Source organism: Pinus tabuliformis, chromosome 2_2, assembly GCF_031772625.1.
Source record: "Pinus tabuliformis cultivar Carrire ecotype Pingquan chromosome 2_2, CPIR1, whole genome shotgun sequence".
Taxonomy (NCBI): domain Eukaryota; kingdom Viridiplantae; phylum Streptophyta; class Pinopsida; order Pinales; family Pinaceae; genus Pinus; species Pinus tabuliformis.
This window is the reverse complement of record NC_142300.1, coordinates 1234885136-1234909116: the sequence shown is the minus strand read 5'-3', so window position 1 is coordinate 1234909116 and position 23981 is coordinate 1234885136. Positions and strand designations below refer to the sequence as shown.

The 23981-nt window shown below is 38.0% G+C and overlaps 1 pseudogene across 1 annotated transcript; it reads left to right on the top strand.

The window, feature by feature from the left end:
- The first annotated feature begins 20719 nt into the window (after positions 1-20719).
- Positions 20720-22854, top strand: LOC149197945 (UDP-glycosyltransferase 74E1-like; annotated as a pseudogene). The gene is made up of 2 exons (XR_016254245.1): positions 20720-21517; positions 21620-22854. The product of XR_016254245.1 is annotated as a UDP-glycosyltransferase 74E1-like (transcript).
- The last annotated feature ends 1127 nt before the right edge of the window (positions 22855-23981 follow it).

Here is a 23981-nt window from a genome sequence, read left to right as displayed (position 1 = left end):
TGCCTATCCTATGCTACCTTTAGATTCTTCTTGATCACTTGCATTTCCTGTTCCATGTCTGCCAACATATCTAGTCCAATCAATACCCTACTAACTGGATCACTCCAACTGATAGGAGTGTTACAACTCTGCCCATACAATGCCTCAAAAGGACTCATCCTCAATGATTCCTGATAACCGTTGTTGTATGAAAACTCTACCAAGGGGAGATACTCTTCCCAATTCCACTGTTGATGCATCACACATATCATCAACACATCCTCCAATATCCTATTGAACCTCTCTGTCTGTCCATCTATCTATGGATGATAAGTTGTACTGAAGGCCAACTCTATGCCCAAACCTGCAAATAAATCCTTCCAAAACTTGGAAGTGAACTTCGCATCCCTCTCTAACACAATCTTCTTCGAAACACCATGCAGTCTAACCACATATCTGATGAATACTTGTGCCACATCACTAGATGAGAACGTAGACATCACTAGAATGAAGTGTGCAACCTTTGTTAATCTTTCCACAATGACATTTGTACTTGATGAGCTTAGGATACAACTGATGCTCCCTCAACAACCTCAACACTGCTACTAAATGCTCAGCATGCTCTTCCTCACTTTTAGAATATACCAATATATCATCAATGAACACAATAAAAAACTTATCTAAATATGGACGCAACACACTATTCATCAAACACATGAATGTAGCTGGAGCATTAGAACGACAAGAAACTCATAATTCCCATACCTGGTCCTGAACATAGTCTTGTAAATGTCCTCTTATTTTATGTGTACTTGATGGTATCTAGATATCAAGTCGATCTTCGAGAATACTGATTCTCCCTTCATCTAATCGAACAAGTCATCAATCTTCGACAAAGGGTACATGTTCTTGATAGTCACTTTGTTCAACTTCCTATATTCAATGCATAATCTAAGAGTACCATCTTTCTTCTTCACAAATAAGTCGTGTGTGCCCCAAGGTGATACACTTGGCCTAATGTATCCCTTTTCCAACGTTTCCTTTAACTGCAACTTTAAATCAATCAACTTAGGCGTGTTCATCTTGTAAGGTTCTTTTGATGCTTGAGCTGCCCCTGGCACTAACTCAATAGAAAATTCTACCTCCCTTTGAGGTGGAAACTCTGTAATGTCCTCAAGAAATACATACTGAAACTATTGTAAAAATGGGTACCTGCTCAACACATCTGCATCCTGTACCTCCTTACCCTTATCACTAGAAATTTTTACTTCCACAATAACATACACCCTCTCATGTGGTTATGCTTTTCTTACATAGTTGTCACCATCCTAACTGATGTGTCTTTCTTCTTACCCTCCAAGACTCTTGGTTCCCCATTGTCATCAACACACTCAATGGATTTTTCATAACATTCTACCTTGGTTTTATGAAGATACAACCAATCCATACCCAAAAACTTATTGTATGATCCCAATGGTAGCATATTTAGATGTGTCATGGTAGGCATACCATTCAAATCAAATGTGCAAGCTCTTACCCAATGATGAACTCGCTTCTTTGTCCCTGTAGCCAACTTCACTAACCAAGACTCTACATGTAATTCCTTACTCAAGGCACACTTATCCACCAAGTCAGGACTAACATATCTATAATTAGATCCAGGGTCAATCAAAATAGAAATAACTTGATCACAAATCTTACCTTCCATCTCAATGATATATGCCTGGTATTCTACCTACATGTTGTCCACTACTACATAGATACATGGAATACCTTGACCAACAACTCCAACGGTCTGTGCCTCCTGTGCACTATATATTTGAGGCCTACCACCCTGATTCTATGGACAATCTCTCTTAAGGTTCTCGTTACCACATGTCCAACACTCCAACCGACTATTGCCCTCAGCTCTATGCTGCTACTGCGGATGTGACCCATGTCCCTATCTAGTTGCATTAAATCTCTTTTGTGGTACCACATTCTCTTTCTCATCTGCATGCGAAGGCCTTGTCCTCTTAGGATACCATTTACCTTTACCTTTGCCCCTTCCTTTCCATCCATGTTGAGATTCATTCTTACACTTTGATTGTTCATAGAAATGCTTCACTTTCCTAATGACTTCCTCAAGTGACCAAGGCTCATCATACTCAATCCGATCTCTAAATGTTAATGGAAAACCATTGAAAAATAGTTGAACTTTAGATTCTCATCAGTAAGATACGGTACATACCTCAATAACTCCAGAAAATTGGTCATGTACTCTTCATCTGTCATTGATCCCATCTTTAGCTCATAGAATTCCTTAGCCTTACTTTCGTAGTACCTTTTTGGCAAGTACTTCTTCCTTAAAATCCTCTTGAACTCTTGCCAAATCAAATCATCCATCCTGATGTCTCTGACCCACTTCACATCTTCCCACAAAATGTCTACTTTCCCTTTCAAGTTGAAGATAGTTACGCTGGCCTTCATGTTATCTGTGTACTCATGCAACTCAAAGAATTTGTTCATTCCAAGTATACAAGCCTCTGCATCTTCTGACTTCTTAACATCTCCATCAAAAGTAGGTGGTTTCGCTTTCTTAAAACTCATCGGGAAGGTATCGCCTGTAATTCCTCCTGTAAAGATGATAGCGATGATGATCATGATGTCTATCAGGACCAGAACTAGAATAGTACTTGTACTCATTGCCCCTCCTATCCACAGTGTCCAACAACTTGCCATCTCTCACTGTATCAGATCTATCCGACCTATGTCTACAAGGGGACATGCTACCATATGCCCCAATAGTTCCATCCCCATGTCCATGGATGATATGAAGTGGTCCTTGCCCCTACAATTCTAACAAACTCTGAAGAAGTATAGCATTAACCTCTGCTTGCTTCTCTTATACCTATATGATCTGGTCATTATCTGCCTTACAACTCCTCATCGCTTCCATCAAACTTCTCAATGTAACTGCCAAATCAGAAGAGTTCCCAACATCATGTTGCTCTTTGAATTCATAGGGAGAGTCTTTATAGTCAACCATCTTGCTAGTCATTTGATCTTTCTCCCTGCAATGCATAATATGTTAGATAAACCAAATCACAATAAATCAACATACCTTAGTATGGCTCCGGGAGGATACCTTGTTTGTAAGATCACCAAATCAGCATGATACATGTATAACATAGACATAATAACATATAGACATACAACAAGTAAGTGCATCAACACATAAACATCATAAGTGCATCAACACATAAACATCATTCTAGATAGGGTACAGTCATCAATGCAAGGCCATATAGACATTGCATTCTCTGACCTCATGCATGACAACAACCATTACTCCAGTGTACACATTGCTACATGTAACCAACAACATGGATAAGCGATGCCTAATCAGCTACACATACACATAAACACATGTAGTCGAACATTAGCAATCAATTCTTGTAATCAACCTACAAGACTGATACATGTAATCAACATATTCAAGAATGTAACCTAACATACAAGGATGTAAGTAGGTGACATAAAATCAACATGTAAGCGACATATAATCCATATGCAACCAGTCACATATTGACAAATGCACTCCACAAAATCAACATCAAGTTGAACATGTAAACCTTACTACAACCATAATCAATCATCCAAAAAATGCAACAAGCACATGAAATGCAAGTGTAAGAGACACACATGCAACTGACATGCATGCATGACCAACACACATCGCCCATCCAGTCCGAGGGGTGAACCATGCTCTGATACCACTCTGTAACACCCTCCTCCCACATCCACCCAAGTAACCATGCCAACCGGGGTAAACATGAGACGAGAGGTTACTATGATCAGATTCGACCTCCTATGTGACCTTAAGGAAGTGGAATCGATGGAACATCACACACAGTCATCCAACATCATCAACAAAACCCCCAGGAGACAAGTCAGCCACTCAGACAGCCTATCCCTAAGTCCCATCATTCTTATGGATCTCTTAGGCCACAGTCACTCTCATGCTATGGGCAAGGAGGCGACCAACAACCTAAAGTCTCTCTCACAGCCTTTCCTGCCAGCAACCCCGGGATTTAAGCCACCTTTTTCGGTCTAGAGCCTAGGCCACAACCCAAAATGGAATGATAGCTTGAAATCAGTAAAAATACAGGGAAACAATTATGAAAAAGCAATAAGATGAAAAATACCATAACTAGACCCCTACTAGCCATGCCATGAATTTCATCAAACATATCATCAACATGTAACCTACATGTGTAAACAATTGAATTAAGTGTAGGGATATCATACTTATCTGAGAATCGCTTTGAACCATTGTTCCCTCATGCCATTTGCTGCATTATCATTTATTAAGCCATACATACATTGTTATATACATAGGGGCGATAATATGGGGTACCAAGGGAGGTACCCAAGGTAATAATGTAATAATGGGATGGGCCATAGTAATAAATAAGGTGGTTAACCCATGTCATGTAAGGGACCACAAGTAGTTAATAATAATGTAATGGGCCCATGGTATTAGTTGATGGTATGAGGGAACCATGGTAATGATGCATGGTATTGTATGTATGAGGCCTATATAGAGGCTAGAGACTCCACATGGAGAGATATGAAGTGAAGTATTATTGTATGAACAGGCATATGGCTTGTGGAGTGTTCTCCTTCCTTAAGGAGTGAATGTATGGTGTTGCCCTACCTTAAGGGTCTTGATAATAAAGAGTCATTATCATATATTTCTGGGTTTATTTGCATTGTCTTATATTTTCATATCAGATCTATAATATTTCTGGGTTAGATCTACAACAATTGGTATCAGAGCACTTTCTTGGGCAAACCGTGGAGAATTTTTTTTTTTTCATTTTTGCAGGGATTTTTTGGGTGGCGAATTTTCAGATCAGATCTGTACGTTTTGGTGCAAGATCTATAGAATCTAATTGTAGATCTGTATTCCTTGTGAAAAAATAGCCGATTTCAAAAAAAAAATCGGTTGAATCGAAGTCCGGATGAAGGAGATATCGCTGATTTAAAAATCAGTGGGGTTGCAGACAATTTTCAGGGCAGCGAGTTTTGCGGCGCAGATCTAGAAGCCCTGGTGCAAGATCTACAAGATATAATTGTAGATCTGGAATCTTTTTGAAGAAACACCTAATTTCAAAAAAAAAATCAGTTGAATCGGAGTCCGGATGAGGGAGATATCGCTGATTTAAAATCAGCTCTTTTTTTAAGAAATTTTAGGTGACAACGGGAGAGTAGTAGCGCAGATCTGAAATTCCAGTTTCTGAATTAGGATTTCTATCACATGGGTAAATGCAGAATGGTTGTTCCATTTCCAAAAATAGGTTATAATAGAGATTCTGAGCAATATTGACGAAACAGTGGCCATTTTAAATTTTCGCCAAGTGAGGAATTTTTCTCAAACCCTCTTCATGGAGATGCTATATTTTACAGGGAAAGATAATGGTCTTACTATTGAAGAATACATAAAACAAAAAAAGTCAGCAATGGCAAAATATTGGAGGGATTCAGTGTGGTTTGGTTTCAAAGATGAGGCTTACAAATGGTATTTCTCACTTGATGACAAACAGTTGACCAAACTCTCAGATGCAGAATTTGAAAAAGTCCTTTTAGACAAATGGTCTCGTGCTAGAAAAAAGGAGAATGCGACACATAAGGGCTTATTTGCTACAGGTGTCTCCTTATTGCAGGTTCATGGATTGATTCAGAAAGAAAAGATCATTGTTTCTATAAATCCTAGTTGCAAGCATAATTTCATCAATGTTAATTTGGCAAAAAAATTGCAAGTTCCAGCAAAACAAATTGAAAATACACAGGTTGATGATGAGGCTATTCAAATTTATAAGGATTTGAAGCTTTCTATGGATAAGTATGTGTTGCATGGGTATTTTTATGCTTCAGATAAGGATAACATAGATGTTGTTTTGGGATATCGTTGGATGGAATCCGTGGGTACTATCAATATTAATGTGCAAAAGAAATTCCTGAAGCTGTGGTATAAAAAGAAGAAAATTACATTACAGGATATTTCCATCCATAAACAGGTAGAGCACATGGAGGCTGAAGCAGAAGATGTTCAAGGGACTGACATATCAGATGATGAGCCTTTGATGATCGACAATCAAACACAAACAAAGGCTGCAGAAGAAAAGGGTACAGGTGATGATACATCAGAGGAGGGCTCAGTGGTTGAAGTCATATTGAAAAAGAAGACACCACAACAGGCACCACAGCAGGATGAAGTCAAGCAAAAGCCATCGTGGGTTAAAACTTCAACATATCATCACCCACATCACCCCGCAAGACAACCATCAAGATGGAAACCAAGTAGTCACATGATGGATAGAAAGGAGAGACGATCCACCTACTACACATCAACACAGAAGAACTGCCACGGTCAACTTCCATCTCAAGCGAGCGAGGCACCAGCGAGATCGAGGGTTCACCTTTCTCTTGGATGGCTAGATGCACGTGCATGGTATCAGTGGACTACTCTTTTGAGTAGATCTTATTATTTGTGTTCTTCCCATGTTTCGGGGAAGAAACATGCTTAGGGGGTTGGAATGTTATATACCTAGGGGGGATAATATGGGGTACCAAGGGAGGTACCCAAGGTAATAATGTAGTAATGGGATGGGCCATAGTAATAAATAAGGTGGTTAACCCATGTCATGTAAGGGACCACAAGTAGTTAATAATAATGTAATGGGCCTATGGTATTAGTTGATGGTATGAGGGAACCATGGTAATGATGCATGGTATTGTATGTATGAGGCCTATATAGAGGCTAGAGACTCCACATGGATAGATATGAAGTGAAGTATTATTGTATGAACAGGCATATGGCTTGTGGAGTGTTCTCCTTCCTTAAGGAGTGAATGTATGGTGTTGCCATACCTTAAGGGTTTTGATAATAAAGAGTCATTATCATATATTTCTGGGTTTATTTGCATTGTCTTATATTTTCATATCAGATCTATAATATTTCTGGGTTAGATCTACAACAATTGGTATCAGAGCACTTTCTTGGGCAAACCGTGGAGAATTGTTTTTTTTTTTTTTTTTTTTTGCAAGGTTTCGGGGGCGGCGAGTTTGCAGATCAGATCTGTAAGTTTTGGTGCAAGATTTGTAAATTCTAATTGCAGATTTGGATTCTATGTGAAAAAATACCCGATTTCAAAAAAAAAAATCGGTCGAATCGGAGTCCGAATGAAGGAGATATCACTGATCTAAAATCAGTGGGGTTGCAGCCAATTTTCAGGGAAGCGATTTTTGCGGCGCAGATCTAGATGTCCTGGTACAAGATCTACAAAATCTAATTGTAGATCTGGATTCTTTGGGAAAAAATACCCAACTTCAAAAAAAACTCAGTCGAATCGGAGTCCGGATGAGGGAGATATCGCTGATTTAAAATCATCTCTTTTTTGCAGAAATTTTGGTGATGGCGGGAGAGTAGCAGCACAGATCTGAAATTCCAAGTGCCTGGATCAAGATTTCTACCACATGGGCAGATGCAGAATGATTGTTCCATTTCTAAAAATAGGTTATAATAGAGATTCTGAGCAATATTGACGAAACTGTGACAATGTCAAATTTTTGCCAAAGTAAGTGAATTTTTTCAAACCCTCTTCATGGAATATTTTGCTGGAAAAGATGATAGCCCTACTATTGAAGAATTCATACAAAACCTAAATAAAATATATAAAGAGGAGAACTGGAAGTTTATGGTACGACTTTTTTTGAAGGACGAGGCCGCCATATGGTGGAACTCACTGGACTATATAGCCTTGACCAAAATCTCGAATGAAGAAATGGAAAAACTCCTTATGGACAAATGGTCTCAGACCAGAAAACAAGATAAGGGGAAACATGTGGGTTTATTTCCTACTGGTATATCCTTATTGCAGGTTCATGGATTGATTCAGAAAGAGAAAATCATTGTTTCTATAAATCCTAGTTGCAAGCATAATTTCATCAATGTTAATTTGGCAAACAAATTGCAAGTTCCAGCTAAACAAATTGAAAGTACACAGGTTGATGATGAGGTTGTTCAAATTTATAAGGATTTGAAGCTTTCTATGGATAAGTATGTGTTGCATGGTGATTTTTATGCTTCAGAGATGGATAATATGGATGTTGTTTTGGGATATCCTTGGATGGAATCCGTGGGTACTATCAATATTAATGTGCAGAAGAAATTCCTGAAGCTATGGTATACAGGTGAAACAGAGGCTGCAGAAGAAAAGGTTACAGGTGATGATACATCAGAGGAGGGCTCAGTGGTTGAAGTCATATTGAAAAAGAAGACACCACAACAGGCACCACAGCAGGGTGAAGTCAAGCAAAAGCCATCGTGGGTTAAAACTTCAACATATCATCACCCACATCACCCCGTAAGACAACCATCAAGATGGAAACCAAGTAGTCACATGAAGGATAGAAAGGAGAGACGATCCACCTACTACACATCAACATAGAAGAGCTGCCACGGTCAACTTCCATCTCAAGCGAGCGAGGCACCAGCGAGATCGAGGGTTCACCTTTCTCTTGGATGGCTAGATGCACGTGCATGGTATCCGTGGACTACTCTTTTGAGCAGATCTTATTATTTGTGTTCTTCCTATGTTTCGGGGACGAAACATGCTTAGGGGGGTGGAATGTTATATACCTAGGGGGGATAATATGGGGTACCAAGGGAGGTACCCAAGGTAATAATGTAATAATGGGATGGGCCATAGTAATAAATAAGGTGGTTAACCCATGTCATGTAAGGGACCACAAGTAGTTAATAATAATGTAATGGGCCCATGGTATTAGTTGATGGTATGAGGGAACCATGGTAATGATGCATGGTATTGTATGTATGAGGCCTATATAGAGGCTAGAGACTCCACATGGAGAGATATGAAGAGAAATATTCTTGTATGAACAAGCATATGGCTTGTGGAGTGTTCTCCTTCCTTAAGGAGTGAATGTATGGTGTTGCCCTACCTTAAGGGTCTTGATAATAAAGAGTCATTATCATATATTTCTGGGTTTATTTGCATTGTCTTATATTTTCATATCAGATCTATAATATTTCTGGGTTAGATCTACAACATACATTATCCATTCATTTACAAGTAAAAATATGCTGAGAGCCATACATAACTGTTGTCATAAAATATACATATAACCATCATAATAGGAACATAATTACCATGAACATATCAGCCATCAAAATCCACATATACATCAATACATTTGCACATGGAAATCAAGGGAATGAATTTCTCATTAATGAATGCAATAAACCAACCGGAGATGGGACTACCATGATCCACCTGACCATAGAATGATTGAGCCAAATCTCTCTTCAACCATTCACCCTCGTGCCACATTTCAGGCATGAATGTGGAACTCAACCAAAAGAACCAACCAGGGCATACTGAGGCAAAACCACCTCACCCTCATCAACAGAAACCAGGCTTTACCGTAATCCATCTCGGATCACTAGGCCAACATAATGAACCATATCATAACAAGATTTATCGTGATATCCACCTGATCACTAGGCCAAACAAGCATGGATGCCACCGGATTTCACCACTTACATCGTGAGGAATTTTCCTGTCTCCTAGTCTCTCAGACTTTACCGCAATCAAAACCCAGATCAATAGGCCCTAAACTGAGACCCACTCTCAAGGTTTTACCACATATCCGAAATCCGGGATTACTAAGCCCAATGGAGAGCAAACCACCTCTTGGCTCTACCGTATATCCTGCGATTCACTGACAAGGATTCCTAGGCCCACCGAGGCAACACAATCCTCGCTTTACCGCAACCCACAGTCTAGCTCAAGGGTCACTAGGCCAGTGGCTTTACTCTGATCCATAGTCCAGTTCAGGGACCACTAGGCCATGTGCTCTATCATTCGGAGATCCAACCCACTTATCTTTGAATCAACTCGACAATCCAACTAAACCAAAACATGAGAACCCCATCAAACCATGACTATCTGGAAATGGCAAGGGTAGGCCAAAAACAATATTACACCTGGAAAAACCCATGCTATGATAGAAAATAACCACGTGCAAGGCCATGCATGCCAAATATAGCAAGGAAAATACACATGCAAGTTGATACCTGCAATGAATCATGTTGGAGTTGCTTGATCCTACCTTTCCCTGCTTGATATTTCTTCCTCTTACCTTCTTTTCCTTTCTTGCTCCAATGCCAAAATTGCTCCAAGAAACTCTAAGTGTCCAAGAGTGTGTGTGAGAGAGAGAGAATAATGAGAGAACTCCAAAACTCAACTGAAAAAAGGTTACCAACTCATCCTCAAAATCCTTTTTATGAATGAGGACTATATTTTCTTCATTTTCCATTATTTTCCTTCATTTTCCTCCTCAAATGAAACCCGTGACCTTTCACCTTCTTTTTCTCCTAATTTCCCTAATTTTCATAAATAAATGTGCCAAAAATGCCATTTTTCCTTTCCAAAGCCTTAGCCTTTGCCTTTGCCAATTTCCTTAGCCATAAACAACTAAATGAACACCCCCTAAGATGCCTTGCCCAACATTCAGCTTGGAATAAGTGTCCCATCAACCGTTGTTATTGCTTTTAAATTTTATTACATGGAATTTTCACCAAGGTTGTTACACTTCCGATGCGAGGATACCTCGTCAAGGGATGGATCACCTAAGCGATTGTGTAGCAGAGCAGGGGATGCCAATAGAACTTGGAAGGTGTGTGACTGCATAGAAGGGGGTGACCAGATTGCTTGAGGGACAATGTAGCAGAGAAGGGAAGGTTAGGGAATGAATTTGTTTTGGTCATTAGCATTTCTAGATGGAATCAAAAGCACATTGGGAGTGTACCCTGAAGAAATGAGCCGGTAACTGTTCACTGAGGGAACAAGTAGTGTAAGGATAGTAGCGTTGGATATTGGATGCAAACTTTGTTGTTGCCAGTGGATTCTGGACTTCCTGGGAAGGAGGTGAATCCTAATATTACTTTCAGGGTGGAGGTGTGAACCTTTGGATTCCCTTGTTACGGATATAGGCATTATATCCTTCTATTTTCTGGTTAGAGAAAATGTGCATATGTAGATATGTGTATTTTATTATGAATATTGTATTGAGGTGGATATATAAAGATCCATGAAAAATATGTTTATTTTTTGGTTGAATCAAATGTGCATAATTTTGTGTGGTTTTTATTGTAAACACTGTAATGAGTTGTGTTATAAAGCTCAAGTAAGTGATATGATTGTCATGTTTTCAGCAGTGGCCAATGTAAATACTGCAATAGGTTGTGTTATAAAGCTCCATGGGCATTATGTTTTGTTTTGAGAGGTTTGCTAGTCATAGGTGTCATATAACACTGAGGGTGATGTTACCCCAAGCAAGAGGGGTTTTAACAACCCTTGGTTGATTTTCCATGTAAAAAAAATATAAGACCAAGGTCACGGGACACGTATTCCAAGATGAATGGTGGGAAAAAAATCCTAATGGGGATCACTTTTGGTTTATTAATGGCTACGGAAATTGGCAAAGGAATTGGAAAAGGAAAAGAGGCATTAATTGTCATTTATTTATGAAAATAAAAGAAAATAGGAGAAAACGGAGATGAAAGGTCACAAATTTCCATGAGGGGAAAATTGAAGGAAAAATGAAGAAAATAGAGGTCTCAATGCTAAAAAGGATTTTGAGGATCACTTTATGGCTTTTTTCTAGTTTAGCTTTTTCTAGTTTAGATTTGGAGCTCTCTTCTATTCTCTCATTCTCTCATACTCTTGCACACTTAGAGTATTCTTGGAACATGCTTGGAGCACTCTAGTATTCACTTGGATTTGGATAAAGAAGCCAAAGGAAAGTAGGAAAGCACAAGGGAATAGATGGATCAACAATTATAACTAGATTTCTTTGCAGGTTGCAGGTTGCATGTGTGATTTCCTTGTTGATTTATGGATGCATGGTATATGCATATAATTATCTAGTTATATGTTGTCATTGACATGGAGGATTTCCTAGATTGACAATGGTTTTAGCCTTGCCTTTCCATTTCCTGGATAGCCATGGTGTTGTGGATTTGTCCACTTAATTGTTTCTTGGTTGGTGCTCATAAATCCTTATGGTTGTGGGTTGGAACAAACGCTCTGGAAGCCCTGGAACATCTTGGGTTGACTTACTATTCCTGGAGCCTAGGTTGGAACAAATGCTCTCGAGCCCTTGGTGGGTTGAGTTACTAGTTTCTGGAGCCCAGTTGGACAAACGACATGGAGTCTTGGAAGGCTATGGATTGAGATACTCGTTCTCGGAGCCCTAGAAAACTAGGGTAGAGACCAATGTGGTTGGTGTTAGTGTTGTATAACAGTGAGGTGGAATCATTGGTTGAGGGTTTAGATGGTTTAGCCTCTGAAAGCACTAGTTTGGTTAGTCTTGGTTTATTCCATGACATCCCACATTCATGCTTGGAATATGGAACATGGGTAATTGGCTGAAAGAAAGATTTGGTTCATCCCAATCTATGGTTGGGTGGTACGTGGAAGTCCCTGACTTGGTTGGAATTTTCATATGTTAATATGAGGTATTTTCCTATTTTGATTTATGAGAATATGCATTGAATATGATGATTACAATATAACTTCCTTACCATGGTTTATATGGTGTCTATTTTCTGGTTATATGCTAGTTATATGATGTGTATCATTTATGGCGCTTGTGATGAATTGTTTATCTATTGATCAATTGTTGAATATATAGACTAATAAATGTTGTTGCAGCTATGTGGAGAGGGCATAGGGCCTTCTTGGTGATTCTGAGATGAATATCAGATTTTAATGATCAAATATTCATTCATGACCTATAGCTTACATTTATGCCATGTGTTTGACGAAATTCCTAGTATGTTCTGGTTAGTCTAGGTCAATTTTTTATTCAAGTTTGAAGGTTTACCCTTGCTTTCATGTCATTAATGATTATGAGAAGTCTTAGGAAGTTTTGGGCAATGGTATGGAGGCTGACCTGGGATTGTGGCTCAGATTTTGGGACCGCACCCTCTGAACTAGACAATTTGGGTCACAACCACACTCAGGTAGTATTGTGCATGCAGTTGGAGGCCTAAAACCACATGGAAGCCTTTTGATGCATGCGATTAGGGGTTAAATTGTGAGAAATCCAGCCCCAGCTTAGGGCTTGGTCTCTTGGGGTGGTCCTTTGGTCCCTTAGTGTCCTGTAGCCATAAGGGATGTTGTGAGTTGTCAGTTTGTGGTCAATTTACAGGCCCCACTTCCTTAACTAGAGTTGGGATGTCGAGTCATGTCATAGTAACCCTTTGTCTCAAGTTTACCCTAGCAGGTCGGTGAATTTGGGTAAATGAGGGAGGGGTGGTTACAAGGATCCATCTACTTTATTTTATGATCATCACACATGTGAATTCAACCTCGTTAGAGAGAGTATGAATTTCCTTTGTCTAACTTGTTACTTGTCATAATGTAATTTTTATGTAGCATTATTATCTTGGAGATTGACTTTTGCATTGGATATGCCTTTTCAAGATTGAAAGAAAAGTTTCTTAGTGGAATTTATAAGTTTGTTGCTAATTTTTTTTATATTTTGCATGTTAATGAATTTAAGAAATGGTTTCTAAAATGTTCCATGTCTAAATGCATATTGTTTATAGGAAACTTGGTTAAATTTTGTATGTTTAAATTATTCTTGCTTGAAACCTATAGAATAACTCCTAGGGTGCATCTTCTATACTTAATTTCTCCCCTCACAAAAAAGGTAGAAAACTTCATCTTCATTTAAATTCTTCATTAAAATTCCATTATTTCTTATAGGATTAGGCATTCGCTAAGGTTGTGTTTATCGAAATTCATCAAAACTTAAATATTTTCCTTATTTTTACCTTTCATAAGCTTTTTAAGGAAAGTTGCTAAGGTTTCCTAGGGTTGAATTATCATAAAGTTGAGCTTGATTCGATTGTTGTGGATGAAAGTCCAAGGTTTAGCATCTTGAACCTTTAAATCACTAAATATAGCATTTATAATGGTTAAATTTCTATATTAAAGCTAGTCCATCATATTTTCTTAACTCCTTTGTGTCATTGAAACCCTAGTCCTTAGCTAGGGTTCAACTTGAAGCCTACTTGAGGGTTCACATATCCCTTTGTTAACTTAAATCATTTATGGATAAGTTTATTTCATTGCTACATGTTCAGATACTTCTTACCATTGATTATCAATAAACCCTAACTTGTAGTAGTCCTTAGTTAGTCTATAGTTCTTCCTTTATAAAGAAGATTTGAGTGTACTTTTAGCTTTAAATATCTTTCCCTAGGCTATTTATATCACCTCGAGCCTTTTAATTAGAATACACTTTATAGTTGAATATAAGGAAGCCTCCCTTGTGGTGAAATTCCACTAAAGAGAAAGGAACTTGTTTTTGAGGTGACATTGGGCAACCAATCCTTTGTTGCTTGGTGACATTGGGCAACCAATCCTTTGTTTCCCTTATAGTATTTAGTCGATATAACAATGAAGCTTTACACCGAGCCTTCGCTAAATTTTGTGGAGAAACAATAAAGATTAAATCATTTGAAGCAGAAGCCATTTTCTCAAATTTACACTTCCAATGATTTGATTTTATCCCTATCAACTTATGATAAATATAAAATTAAAATAAATCTTCAAAATCTACACTTCAAAATATTTTATCCCGGTCATGTATTATAAATATTGATTTAAAATGGATCTTCATAAACGAATTGATCATATTCAATAAGGTAATAATGATTTATAGGTTGGGACCTTCGCTTAAAGTTGAGAGAAACGTTTTCTCACCATTTTCACTATATAATCAATAAACCACATTAATCCTTATTCACAATAATTAATAAGATGAGTTGTATATATTATGCAGGATGGTATTATCTGCACTATGCAAAGGTTTGTCGTGTAAAACATTAAATATAGCAAAATACTACTTTCACACAATGCAAGAAATTAGAATAGATATAGATCCATGAACTAAGATTAATTAATAGATAAACACAAAGATTAATTAATAGATAGACACATGTGAAATGTAAAAAAAAAAATGATTTAGGGAATAGTTAAAGTGGAAATCTTATCACTTTGCAAGAACGACTTTGAATAATTAATTTATCCATTTAATATTTCATATTAATTAAACAATATTAATAGCATATATTTATCTAATAATATAGTAAAAAATTTCAAAAAAATATATATTTTTTATTATTTACATTAATTAAAATATAATATATAAGTAGGCATAGTTTAATTTATAAATAAAATGTGATTTTTTTAATGAAATCTAGTGAAACAATTTCAAGAAATAATGTAATTTTTTATTACTTAAGATGTATTTTTGAATGTATCAATGGATTTTAGCCCCTGAAAAATCACTAAGAACCACTAAGGCACTCAAATTATGTAAATTAAACAATTTAAACTCAAGTTTTTAAAAATATCTATCAGATTTTGATTAAAATCAATAAGAAAAAATAACGTATAAAAAACCATTTTATCTATAAATTAAAAAATATATTTATAATTTCTACCAAAAATATTTTATTTTTGGTACTCTTCAGATCTTCACTCTGTGGCTCTTCACACTTCAGATCTGCGGCTCTTCACCTCAGGCTCAGATTTGCGGCTCTTCACACTTCAGATCTGCGGCTCTTCACCTCAGGCTCAGATCTGCGGCTCTTCACTCTGCGGCTCTTCACCTCAAATCTGCGACTCTTCACTCTGCGATTCTTCACCTCAGGCTCAGATCTGCAGCTGTTCACTCTATGGTTCTCTTGTGCTGGCAGTTCTCTTTGCTTACCATTGCAATGAGTTGCCAATTCATATTCTAGTCACCTTCCTATTGGATATACTGAGCATCTCAGATCGCAAATATTCAGTTTCCCCAATGTATATGTAATGCTTTTATTTACATTCAGCTGACATGATTTACAGAAATGTATATTTGATATTCACTTAAGGGATGTCTTAATCTCTATCACAATAATTTATTCAATGTGTTTAATATACTTATTTAATCACTAATGCTTAAGAGATCTGCGGCTCTTCACTCTACGGCTTTTCAACTCAGATCTACGGCTCTTCACCTCAGATCTGCAGCTCTACCTCAGATCTGCAGCTCTTCACTCTGCAGCGCTTCACCTCAGATCTGCGGCTCTTCACCTCAGATCTGCGGCTCTTCACCTTAGGCTCAGATTTGCGGCTCTTCACTCTGCGACTCTACCTCAGATCTGCGGCTCTTCACTTCTCTTCAGCAATCTTCTGTGGCCTTCTGCGGCCCTCGGCACTGGTGCTACATCTGTCGATCTTGTGGCTGCCCAGGAGAGCATTCCCCAGATGGCTCCCAGCTTCGCGAAAATAGTTGTTGGCTTAGTTTCGTCCACCTCTGGGGGGCAAGCTCCTGCCCATATCGTCAGTGAAGCCCCAGCTCCCACTGTCTAGGTGGTCCAGGCCTCACTCGATGAGGCTTTGAAGTTCTCTGAAAGTGCCCTAATCTGCCGATTCAATGGTTTTTGGCCGCGGTTGACAGCTCTCCACAGTTGGATCTCGGAGGTATGGAAGCCTCTAATTCCTGATGCAATTAATATCTACCCCTATGCTAGGGGTTTCTTTATAGTAGATTTTGAAAACCCTGAAAGCAGACAATGTATTCTAGATTCTGGCCTTTGGTTTTGGGAAAAATCAGGCCTATTCATGAGGCCATGGAACCCATCATTCGATCCCTCAACAATAATCATAACCTCAACACTTATTTGGGTGAGATTGCTAAACCTACCCTTACATCTCTGGAATTTCTCTTCGCTAAAAGCCATTAGAAATGCAATTGGGAAAGCTGCAGGTGCCCAGAAACAGAGGAATATGCCAGAACCACCTATGCACGCATCTGTGTGGAAATGGACTTCAGTGTCGGATTCCCAGCTGAAATACACCTAACAAGTAAAGACTATGTGTGGAACCAGAAACTCGATTATGAAAGTGTCCTCTTCAGATGTCGATCCTGCTTTGAGACAGGCCACCTAGCTAAAAACTGCCCAAAAGCCTCCCAGAAAAATTCTGTTAAAAAAAATCACCACAGATCTACATGGTGAGAAGGAGCACAAGAAGAACACTACACTGTCATCAAAGAAGAATACTCTCGAGAGAACTCTGAATCACAAGAAATCGGGCAAGAAGGAAACAACTCTCAATACAAGCAAGGGGAAAGCCCCACCCAACAACAAAAGAGTGAACTCGACAACCCCTCAAGCAGCAATAGTTATAAGGATTTGAACACCGCACAAAATAAATCTTCATTTAATAGCAAAGCAGATCTCCTAGGCCAAACTTCTTCTCTGACTATCTTCAAAAGGACGAACACAATAGATCGCAAAGCTAAGACACCAATGTCCCAAGAACCAGAAGAAATGAAGGAGATGCAAGATAAAGAAAGTTGGAAGACTGTAGAGAAAAAAAAGAAAGCTACAACACCAATCTCGCCAAGAAAAACAAGGAGCCAGACAATTAGAAACTAAGAAAATTATTGGTCCGATAGACCAATTTGGTCTCAGTGGACGTTAACCACCATCATTATCATCATCATCATCATCATTATTAAATTTAATTGGTAAAATATATCTCGGGAATTGAACTTCTAATCATTATGTTATCACCCGCCAATAATTTATATTAATTAAAAATGAATATTAAATATGTAAAACTATATTTGAAATAAAAAATAACATTCGTCTTGTAACAAATTTCTAATTCTGAATTCCAAATAAATTAATGTGGTTTATGAAAATGATCACCCTAAATAAATATTCGATAATGGTTTATATTGACCTTTGTTGCACTCTGAAAGCTTATTAAGCTTATTTGGGAAAAATTAGGCCTATTCATGAAGCCATGGAACCCATCATTCGATCCCTCTACAACAGTCATAACCTCAGCACCAGTTTGGGTGAGATTGCCAAGCCTACCCTTGCATCTCTGGCAGGGAAAATTTTAAGAACCCCCCCTAAATTTATAAATATAATAAATGGGCGAATCTCCATGGTATATAGGAAAAATGGAAGGCGATTTTATCAATAATATAATATGTATATATAATTTTTTGGCGAATCTCTCACCAGGCACGGCGAATATTTTACTCAATTATAAAATCTTGTAAGATCTTAGCGAGTCTTTCACTAAATAATATAACTTTGTAAAGTCCTAGTGAATCTTAGCATATGCTACATGCTGGTTTAATTCCCCCATTTAAATAGGCTACATTCCAGGTGAATACCATGTGCCATTTTGGTGAATACCATGGGTCAATACCATGTGCCATTTTTATTTTTATTAATTCTAATATTAGGGTTAATAATGGTTTTTTGCATGGTATTAATAACAATCTAGTCCATGGTATTTGTCCCATAGTATTTTGGCCATAGGTTTCACCTAAATATAACCCATTTTTTGAGTGTTCATAAATATAAGGGGACTTATGGAGTAAATATAAAAAAATGTTTTATTTGTTTACCATACCTCTCGTTTATTTATATTTTTACTAATTTACCATACCTCTTTTACAAATATGGTATTTGGCCCATAGGATTCACTTAAATAAAACCTCTTTCTTGAGCCTTCATAAATAGAACGAGGGTTATGGACTAAATATAACAAGAGGTTTTATTTATTTACAATACGTCTAGTTTATTTATTTTTTTATTTATTTACCATACCATTTGAGTAAGTATAAAAAGACATTTTATTTATTTACCATACCTCCACTTTACTTATATTTTTATTTGTTTACACCGTTACATGTATATAAGGTGACTTATGGAGTAAATATAAAAAATGTTTTATTTATTTACCGTACCTCTCATTTATTTATATTTTTATTAATTTACCATACCTCTTTTATAAATATGGTATTTGGCCCATAGGATTCACTTTAAAACCTATTCTTGAAAATGGGCGAATGGATTCACTTAAATAAAACCTATTCTTGAAAATGGGTGAATGGATTCACTTAAATAAAACCTATTCTTGAAAATGGGCGAATGGAAGGTTGTAAGTCCTAATTTCAAGGGCTAAATTTACTTTTTTTACCCTCTCCCTTAAAATAAGGTGGGCTATTTGAGGTGATTTGTAAAAATGTATTATGATACAAAATATTCGCCCACTAAAAATTTAAAACCCATTAATTTCGCCAAAGGGCGAACATTCGCCCCTAAAATTATCCTTGATCTCTGGAATCTCTCCTCGCTAAAAGCCATTGGAAATGCAATTGGGAAATTTTACTGCAAGTGCCCAGAAACAGAGGAATATGCCAGAACCACCTATGCACGCATTTGTGTGGAAATGGACTTTGGCGCCGAATTCCCAGCTGAAATAAACCTAACAAGTAAAGACTATGTGTGGAACGAGAAACTCGATTATGAAAGTGTCCTCTTCAGATGTCGATCCTGCTTTGAGACATGCCATCTAGCCAAAAATTGCCCAAAGGCCTCCTAGAAAAATTCTGCTAGAAAAAACCACCACAGATCTACATGGTGGGAAGGAGCACAAAAAGAACACTACACTATCATCAAAGAAGAATACTCTAGAGAAAACTCTGAATCACAAGAAATCGGGCAAGAAAGAAACAACTCTCAAGACAAGCAGGGAGAAAGCCTCCTAGACACAAAATAAATCTTGATTTAACAACAAAACAGATCTCCTAGACCAAACTTCTTCTCCGACTATCTTCAAAAGGATGAACACAATAGATCACGAAGCTAAGACACCAATGTCCCAAGAACCAGAAGAGATGAAGGAGATGCAAGATAAAGGAAGTTGGAAGACCGTAGAGAAAAAAAAGAAAGCTACAACACCAATCGTGCCAAGAAAGACGAGGAGCCAGATAATTAAAAACTAAGAAAATTGTAGGTCCGATAGACCAATTTGGTCGTCGTCGTCGTCGTCGTCGTCGTCGTCGCCGCCGCCGCCGTCGTCGTCGTCGTCGTCCCGCCGTCGTCGTCGTCGCCGCCGCCGCCGCCGCCGCCGCCGCCGCCGCCGCCGTCGTCGTCGTCGTCGTCGTCGTCGTCCTCCTCATCATCATCATCATCATCATCATCATCATCATCATCATCATCATCATCATCATCATCATCATCATCATCATCATCATCATCATCATCATCATCATCATCATCATCATCATCATCATCATCATCATCATCATCATCATCATCATCAAATTACTTTAAAAAATCTGATAATCTATCAAAAAAAAAAAAAATAGATACATGAGAATATGGTTTACTATATTTTATTGATCATCAAATTCTAACCTTAGTTTGGAATTTCAAACCTATCAAGTGAAAATTGGATAACAAGTACATGTTTTTCATGCCCGTCATTCTACAGCTAAACTTTTATTAATTATAGAAGGGTTATTTGCGGAACATCCGATATGACACCAGGGTTATTTGTAAACCATAGGATATACGGCACTCAATAGTTTATTTTCCTTTTACCTATCACTCTTACCGTCTCAAAACTCTTTATCACCGTACTTCCAATAAACAAAAATACGTCCGAGTCGACTTCCAGTCCCTGAATATTCGGGGCACACTCAATTTTTGACCGCACGCATGTCCATCCGATTCTATCCGAGGAATCAACAATCGATTTAAGCTCAGGGGCTTCGGACCACAGCGGTGCGCACTGCGGGCCAGGTTGACAACTGGAAAGATAAGATAAGAGTCTGGCGACTTGAAGTTCAGACCACAGCGGCGCGGGCCTCGCTGACAGCAGGCCGGCAGGCCAGACCCCGACCACACTCTTAAATAGATTATGAAGGATTGGTTTTCTTTGGGAGACACAGAATATATATTCTTAGAATGGAGGAGCTTGTAAATAAATCACCTCCACACGAGAAGCAAGGGGCAAGCGTAGTGAGAAGAGTCCAGAGCCTGCAACAAACGGAGTCTTTGGATATTTGGTGACTTTGTGTAGTAAATTTTCTGTAAGAGAATGGGTTCTTCAGAGGGGATACAGTACGGACAGCTTCAAGTTATGGTGGTGCCCTTTCCAGCGCAGGGTCATATCAATCCAATGCTGCAGTTTGCCAAACATCTCGCCTCTAAAAATGTCGGGGTCACCTTTGTGACGACGGAGGCAAACCGTAGGTGGATGTTACAAGCACAAGGCGCAGCATCCGGAGGCTCAAAGAGGTCCGAGGAAGTTGGGTTCGAGACAATCCCAGACGGATTGAGCACAGATTCCGAGAGGGAGGATCTATCGATTTTGTGGAAAATATTGTACAACATAGGAGGAGTGACGTTAGGAAATCTGATAGAGAGGGTCAACGCTCAAGGCACCCACATTTCTTGCATCGTTCAAGACCCCTTTCTTGGCTGGGTTCCTTCCGGGAGTTGCAAAAAAGTTTAACATTCCTTGGGCTTTTTTCTGGACGCAATCTTGTGCAGTTTATTCAATATATCACCATTTTTTCCATGGAAAACTGGGTATATTTTACATTACAAAAACTGCATCCAAGCCTATATATATATATTTTCATCGCGTTGTCATTATTTCTAATTCTAACATAATGTTCTTCTTGTTTTCAGCTATCCCATTGAACGAAACGGAAAAGACAGCGAGTGACATAGGACTTCCACCGCTGAGTGTCTCTGATCTGCCATCGTTTCTGCAACCTTCAAATCCCTACTCCCTGCAAGTCCTAGCTGATCAATTCATGTCTCTCCAAGAGGCAACGTGGGTTCTTGGAAATTCGTTTAACGAACTCGAGTCTGAAGAAATAAATTCAATGAAATCGATAGCTCCCATTCGCGCTGTCGGTCCTCTCATACCCTCTGCTTTCTTGGACGGACGGAATGCCCGGGACGCAGACTCCGTTGCAGATATGTGGAAAACTGTAAACTGCATGGACTGGCTGAATTCTAAGCAACCCGGGAGCGTTGTGTACGTTTCCTTCGGAAGCCTCGCGGTTCTTTCGAAAGAACAAAATCAGGAGATCGCTCTTGGGCTCAAAGCCAGTGGATATTCCTTTTTATGGGTTATTCGTCCAGCCTCTTCAAAATCGGAGATCCACAGTGACAGCGAAAACTTGCGGGAGGGTTTCGAGAACCAAAGCTCGGAACAGGGATTCGTGGTTGCATGGTGTCCACAGTTGGAAGTGCTTTCTCATCCATCTGTGGGTGCATTTATGACGCACTGTGGATGGAATTCGACGCTGGAAGCCCTCAGCTTGGGAGTTCCTGTGTTGGCGATTCCTCAGTGGAGCGATCAGCCGACCAATTCTCTATGCATTGCCGAAAAATGGAAGACAGGATTGAGATTGAGTAAAGGATCAGCAGATGGAGTGGTAGGGAGGGACGAAGTGGAGAAAGGTATCAGGACGATCATGGAAAGTGAGCACGGCATCGCGCTTCGGACGAACGCTTCACGGTGCAGTAGATTAGCCAGTGAGGCAATGGTGGAAGGCGGGTCTTCAGACAAAAATATGGATGAATTTGTGGCGGAGATGGCTGCCAAGGCATTGTCCATGTCTCGTTCACATCTTGTGATGTGATGGGAATGTTAATAAACTATGAATGCTGCCCGGATGAACGGTGGGTTGAAGTCAGGTTTCAGGTTGAACTTGCCATCAAAATAGGTGCCCGCTCAATCTCAAAACATCTAAAACTCATCGTTGGCACTACAAATTAGCACTGCTTACATTATGTGGTGTTAAACTGCTGCTATTAATATTGCTTATATTTTATGCAGTGATGTTAAATTGATGGTAACGTTTCTTAATTTGATAGGAAATGATGTATGTGAAATTAGCAGCTACAATAGAATGGTGTTAAATTTTCCTTCCTGACATTCACATGTGTTTAATTATGAGGATTTCCAATGTAAGTCACATAAATTTGTTTGGTAAATATTCAATTTAAATATTATTTTTTTGTATCATAAAAAAACAATAGAATGGTGTTAAATTTTCCCTCTTACATTCACATGTGTTTAATTATGAGGATTTCCAATGTAAGTCACATAAATTTGTTTGGTAAATATTCAATTTAAATATTTTTTTTTTGTATTATAAAAAAACAATAGAATGGTGTTAAATTTTCCCTCCTTACATTGACATGTGTTTAATTATGAGGATTTCCAATGTAAGTCACATAAATTTGTTTGGTAAATATTCAATTTAAATATTTTTTTTTGTATTATAAAAAAAAAGTCATTTTTAGATTTATATAAACATTTAGTTTGTAAATAATTTATTTATTTATTTTTAATTTAACTTTTTTTAAATTAAGGACATATTTTTGTTTGGTAAATAAAAATTATTATTATTTTTAATTTTTTATTAAATTATAGTCACTTGACATGAATAAATAATTTTTCTTTTAAAGTCATATTTTTAATATAGAAAGGATATCTATTTTATGAGTGGAAATTATTTTCTTGATGTACTTGATTTAATAAAAGTTAGAGGGAGCAATTTCATAACTTGACTTACTTTAAAGACAATTAGCATAAAATGTTTGAGAAAACTTATGTAACTCCGAGAGGTGTTAAAATATCTCAAAATGAAAATCAAGAACTAGAATATTGAAGATTTTGGTAATGTTAAAAAAAATAACTTAGAGCAAGAGATAGCCACCATCTAACAAGCAATAACATCAAATAGCATATACGAGGAATTTGAACATCAAACAATAGTCACTCACCTCCACATAGACGAAATATTGAAGTATGAAGAAATCCTATGGAGACAAAAATCCCAAATACAATGGCTTGAGGAAGAAAAAAAACTGAATTCTTCCAAAGATCCATGATCAACCATAGGAAAAGTAGTAAAAATATCAAGCATCAAAACACCTAATCACCAAAAAGTAGAAATCCATGATGTAATAGCCCAAGAACTCATGAATCATTTCCAAGCCACACTCAAGGCATACTATCAAGCAAATAACA